The sequence below is a fragment of the Hydra viridissima genome, unplaced genomic scaffold, assembly GCF_058129835.1.
Source record: "Hydra viridissima isolate aposymbiotic clone 2 unplaced genomic scaffold, HvirCarnegie_v1 scaffold_1, whole genome shotgun sequence".
NCBI lineage: Eukaryota > Metazoa > Cnidaria > Hydrozoa > Anthoathecata > Hydridae > Hydra > Hydra viridissima.
The window spans coordinates 20,000,850-20,006,849 of NW_028324300.1; the positions used below are offsets into that span (position 1 = coordinate 20,000,850).

At 31.9% G+C, this 6,000-nt stretch overlaps 1 pseudogene; it reads left to right on the forward strand.

The window, feature by feature from the left end:
- The first annotated feature begins 860 nt into the window (after positions 1 to 860).
- Positions 861 to 1,858, forward strand: LOC149893794 (uncharacterized; annotated as a pseudogene).
- Positions 1,859 to 6,000: the final 4,142 nt, after the last annotated feature.

Here is a 6,000-nt window from a genome sequence, read left to right on the forward strand (position 1 = left end):
ATAATAGCAATGATGGAAACACTTCAAGAAGAGCATTTGAGAACTCTGAGATTTTCTCTGAAATAACAGGGCTTAATATAGAAGTTATAAATAGAATGCACATTGTTCTTACTGCAATGTCATGTGGGTACCATATTGATACTGACCAATTTGAAGTTTACTGAACTGATACAGCTAAAATTATAGTTAATAAATATGGTTGGTATATAATGCCACCCAGTGTTCACAAAATTAAGATACATGGTTGCTCTATTTCAAAGCAATTTGATTTGCCGATTGCGCAATACTCGGAGGAAGCTCAGGAAAACCTAAACAAGCAAATCCGAAATGCATGGTTGCACCACACAGCAAAAGTATCAAGAATCAGCACTATGAAAGATCAGATGCACTACCTTTTGATTAGATCAGAATTTATATGGAATTTATTAACATTTAAAGTTATATTGTGCTGCAAGCATTATTTATATAAAAATGAGAGCCTAATTACCTTATTTTAAAAATGATATTCTTATTCGAAGTCTACTCCGTTACGCTTTTTTATTCCGTAAAATAACAAATTTTTATATGGCGTGTTTTAGTACTCTTTAAATCTTTTGGACAATATAGCAATAAAAGATTTTAAAGATGTTTTCCAATGAGTAATAATGAGATATTATTGATTATGTATAATTATGTCTACTCCGTTACTGTCAACTCCGTGATTTCCTCTTAATAACGGAGTTGACAACAGCATAACGGAGCTGACATCACGAATATAAAAAAAATCAAAAGCTTTAAACTAAGTTATTTCTTGCATTAAATAAACACGTCAACCATTAGGGACTTACTGCAGCGATAAAATATGATTACCTTGCAGCGTTAAATATAATTACCATATATACGCAGCGTTCTTTTACTTTCAAGTTATTGTAAGAGTAATTTGTAAGTATTTTAGTATTAGGATTTCATTCATTATTTGGTTTTTATTTACATTTGACTGTAATAGGTTTGGCTTTTAAAATAAGTGTAAATCTTGAAATATATTTTAATAATAATAAATAAATAAACTTTTGGTGTATTAACAATTACAGTTATTATACTATTTTTCCAAAAGAAATACAACTAGGCATATAACATGAAAACTTCAAAGAAATCTCGTGCTGAAATTCAGAAAGCGTTTTGGGACAGACAATTAGAAAAAAATGCAGACATATTTCGTGAAAAAGAACGCAAACGTTGGCATATGCGGCAGAGCAGAAGAAGGTTAAAGTGATATCAGAATTATCAGATAGAAAAAAACGAATTGTTCGTCGTTGTTGGCGCGTCCAGAAAGCAAAATTTAGAGCTGCAAAAAGAAAGATTGAAACATCGTTATCAGAGTCACCGGAACGCGAGTTGAGTAGGAATAACGAACGCAAACAAAGAGGTAGAGCAAAGGTTGCTTACCGAAAAACAAAGGCTTATAGAAAAATACAAACATTAACGGACGAGTTGGAAACGGCTAATTGTTCAGCCCAAAAATACAAAAAACGTTGGTTAAGGCTTAAAAGTTTCCTGCCTGGTTTACAAGCAAATTCACCTACAACCACTGATAGATCATCTACTTCTTCTGAAGAAAACGGTTTTATTACAAATGAAACAAGCAGGATGTCAAATTTATTAGCAGGTAATAAAACCCCAAACTCTTCTTTTTCATCAAAAAGTACAACTCCAAACAGCGAATGCCATCGTGGTAATGCATCGCTTGATGCTGAAACACAGGATTTGATCAGAGAGTTTCTTACACGTGATGACAATTCTAGAATAACAACTGGAAAGAAACAAACTGTAACAAAAAATTAAGATAAAAAACAAAAGCGACTACTACTCGATTCATTAATAAACCTTTATGAAAAATCTAGCGCGGAATATACGAGAAACAACATTTCATATACAACGTTTACTCGTTATCGCCCATTTTTTGTCTGCAAACCGTCGGCTAAAGATAGAGATACATGTCTGTACAAAAAACACGAGAACATACAATTACTTTGTGATAAACTTGTTAACCTGCGTGTTCTGAAAGAAAAAAATATTGAAGAAGTAGTGAAACAAGTTTGTTGTAGTACTGATAGAAGAGAATGCATGTTCAGAGAATGTAACATTTGTTTTAAGTCTCGTGTTCAATTTCAAGCAAAAGGATTGCTAAAAGATGAAAGTATTATAGCTTGGTTCCAGTGGGAAAAAGAAAAACAGGAATATGAAAATATGGGAGAAAAGAAAACAACAAATGTTATCAGGAAAAGTGTGAAGCGTGGAACACTTAAAGATCTTAAATAAAAATTCTGTGAATCAATTCGAAACGAGCTATGCAAGCATGTTTTTATAATAAGACTCCAGTTCAGAATGTACAAACAATTAAAAGAAACAGTAAATGTGAACGAAGCTGTTATACATATAGATTTTTCTGAGAACTATGTGTGCAAGAATTTTGCTGCAATTCAATCTTCACATTTTGGAGCAAGTAACAAACAAGCTACATTGCATACAGGAGTAATTTATAAAATGGATGGACATCAGTCATTTACAACTATATCCGACTCTTTGAGGCACGATCCTCCTTCTATATGGGCACATCTGGAACCCGTGCTAATTGAACTCAAGATAGATAACCCACAAATTACAGATCTTCATTTTTTTTCTGATGGACCAACCACACAATATAGGAATAAGCTAAACTTCCTCTTATTCTCTACATTGGTATACGAATTAAAATTTAATTTAGCCAGTTGGAATTTTTTTGAAAGTGGGCATGGCAAGGGAGCACCAGATGCGATAGGAGGATCTGTGAAACGTCAGGCAGATCAATTGCTTAATATGGTTTGTGACCTTCCAGATGCAGAAAGTTTATATAACTTTCTTAACAATGGACATTCATTAATAAAGTTTTACTATATTGAGGGATCCAAAATTATTTCTTTTGACTCAAAATGTTCCAAAACATTAAAGGCTATTACAGGCACTATGAAATTGCATCAGCTGCACACAGACAGAAAATTTAATGTTTTGTATCGAGATTTAAGTTGCTTCTGTAAGAGGGCTACAGTTTGCACATGCTACAATTTAAAGCGATATATGTTTTCCAAAAACACTAGCACGGTAAAAAAATATTTGTGCATTTTATTATTTTGCTAATTTATTTGCTTCTAAAATAATTAAATTTATTTTAAGTACTTCCGTGAATTTCTTTTTAATATTGCAGAATTTTAACAGTAATGAAAGCATTACTTCGGCCAATGCAATGGATGTCAATGATTACCAATTTATACATTTAAGCAACAATATCATTGATCTGGTTAATTTCGATGAAAATTTGAATATCTTGTTGATTGAAGCAAATGATGTTGCGAGCGACCACGACTTTCTTCACATTAATGATGTATGGTAATGATCCAGTAACGGAGCGGACAGTATTTGTACAATTTAAATCCGAAAAAGATTTCTGTCGAGTTAGTTTCTTTTTTTAAAGACGCTTTACCTTTTTTAAAAAAAAAAATGTACTGAATTTATTTGTATACTAAGATTTTCCCTTTAATTTAAAATGTAACTTACACTGTTTTGCTTTTAAATAATAAATAATTAGCAAATGTCAGTAACGGAGCAGACATTGTCACATAAATTAAATTTTTATGTCATTAACTTTGGCTAATATACTTAACATGTAGGGTGTAGTTATAGTACCCAGTATATTTCATTACAAAAATAGAATTTGTTACAAAAATAATAATAATTCACAGATGTAGTTACATTTATATTACGGTAAAGGAGTGGAAAAAATTATTGGGCCTCATTACTTGATGATATCCAAAAACATTTAAAAAGCAGATTCGTGCAACACCAAATCTATTTTGTACATCCCTAATGATAAAATTTACCATACTTGTTAAAATTTTATAGATAGTCCAAACTTTATTTTCATGCAACATTACTTGCGACAAAACCGTCTTATGAGAAATTGACTCGTAAACATAAAATGCCGTTAATGAAGTTGCAACTATGGGAAAAAAACACCTTTTCTTTTAATTTAAAAAATCAAACTCAAAAGAAATAATGCTGTCCAATTTTGATTTTATACTTAAAATCATTTAAACAATATTCAAACAATAGGAATTTGCTTTTTAACAAAAAAACCTTTATAAATCGCTAACAACTTACTCGATTACGCTTCAGAAGGAGGTTTCATGCAGCTTTCGGTTTCATATCCAGATGATTTATCTAAAGATTATATTTATCAAAAAAGAAAACACTGATAAATTTTATATAAAAAAAAAAAAACTTAGGAATTGCCAATAGACATGATTTAATTTAAACAACATAAGTCATTCTTTTTCGTGCCTCTATCTTTTCATTCAACCTATTTTCTGCACTTGCTAAAATATCAAGTTTCGGAAACTCTTGCTTAATTCGAATTACATAAAGTTTTTTCTCAATTGAAGCAGAAAATTTCTATTAAATGCATAATGACGATGTTTCTTAAAGATTTCATCGTAAGTTGTAAAGTGTTTTTTAAATTGAATGGAATCAAGTTTTTTTAACGGTCTGCTCACGTGTTTATATTCGATCTGCTCACGTGTTTATATTCGGTCTGCTCACGTGTTTATATTCTTGCTAAAACGATTATGACCTCTCTCTAAGATTTTCGATTATTATCGTGATCTGCACAAGTATCTAATTATCTAAATTTTGCAAATGACATGATTTAATCGCATAGATTTCGGAGCTCTAAGAGCTTGCTGTAAATATGTAAGAGCTTGCTGTAAATATTTTTTAAGGACATACTGCAGTGCGTGGTGCCCACAGAAGATACTTGTTCATTAGTAATTGTTGAGAGTTTTCAAATACTGTTGCATTCAGCGGTATTTGATTTCTTTGCAAATCGATTGAGAAACAAAAAAATTTTCAACGAAAACCTCAGAATTTCACCTGTTTACATTTTAACATTCTATTTGAACTTCTCAGCGTCCTGTTTAAGCAAAAATTTTTAAACATTAAAAAAAAAATGAAGCTGTTAAAAGAAAGAAAAAGAAATGAGGATGAAGTAATTTAACACGTTTATCGTATGTTAAAGTCATCTTTAACGAAAGCTTCTGACTATGTGAGCTTTAGTTGGAATATTGAAAATAAACTCCTAATCTGCATAAGACCTTCTCACAATATACGTATTGATATGAAACCAAAAGAACGTTATCCTATTACAACCGCTCAAAATTCTTTAGCTTCAAATTAAAAGTGTTCGAGATGGCAAGAATTGGAAGCGAAAACAAAAAATAAAACAGTTATGGAGGAGAGCACACTCGCTTACACAACTCGTCTACTAACGACAGCTTATTGAAATATGCAGGACCGGTGCAAGGGCTATGCGAATTATGCGGTTGCATTGGGCACCGGCTTTTCTGGGGCGCTGCGCTGGCGTAGCTAACGTTTTTTTTTTTCGTTTTTTAAAAATTACTGATTTCAAATTCCTCTGCTGTTTGGTCATTTGGTATGATGTTTTGTTCAAAATTAAATTAGTAAGCAAAACACTTCAAATGAAAACTGTTGATTTGCGGAGCGCTTTGAAACTAATTGAAAGTGTCAAGTATTTTTTGGAGAACTTGAGATCAGAAAATGGACTGAATAACGTTATTACAAATGCAAAGGAACTAGCCGAAAAACTGGACATCGATCCAAATTTCTCTGATGAAGTAGTTCTGTCATTAAACTTGTTGGACGTTACTGACATGCACGGTATTAGAGGCGTAATAAACAGGTGACTATAGTATTGTCTATGCAATTTATTTATTATGGAAGTGGAAACCTCATATGTCTTATTTTAATCTTTTGCAAAGCTCCTCAAGAGGCAATCCAGGAGCTTCTTTGTTAAGCCTACGTCATCTCTAGGTGGCGTCAAAAACTCTCAACTTTATATATCTCTGCGAGTTTTAAAAAAAGCACACTTTTAAAATCTGGCAAAGACACCAACCTTTAATTGAAGTAAACTCA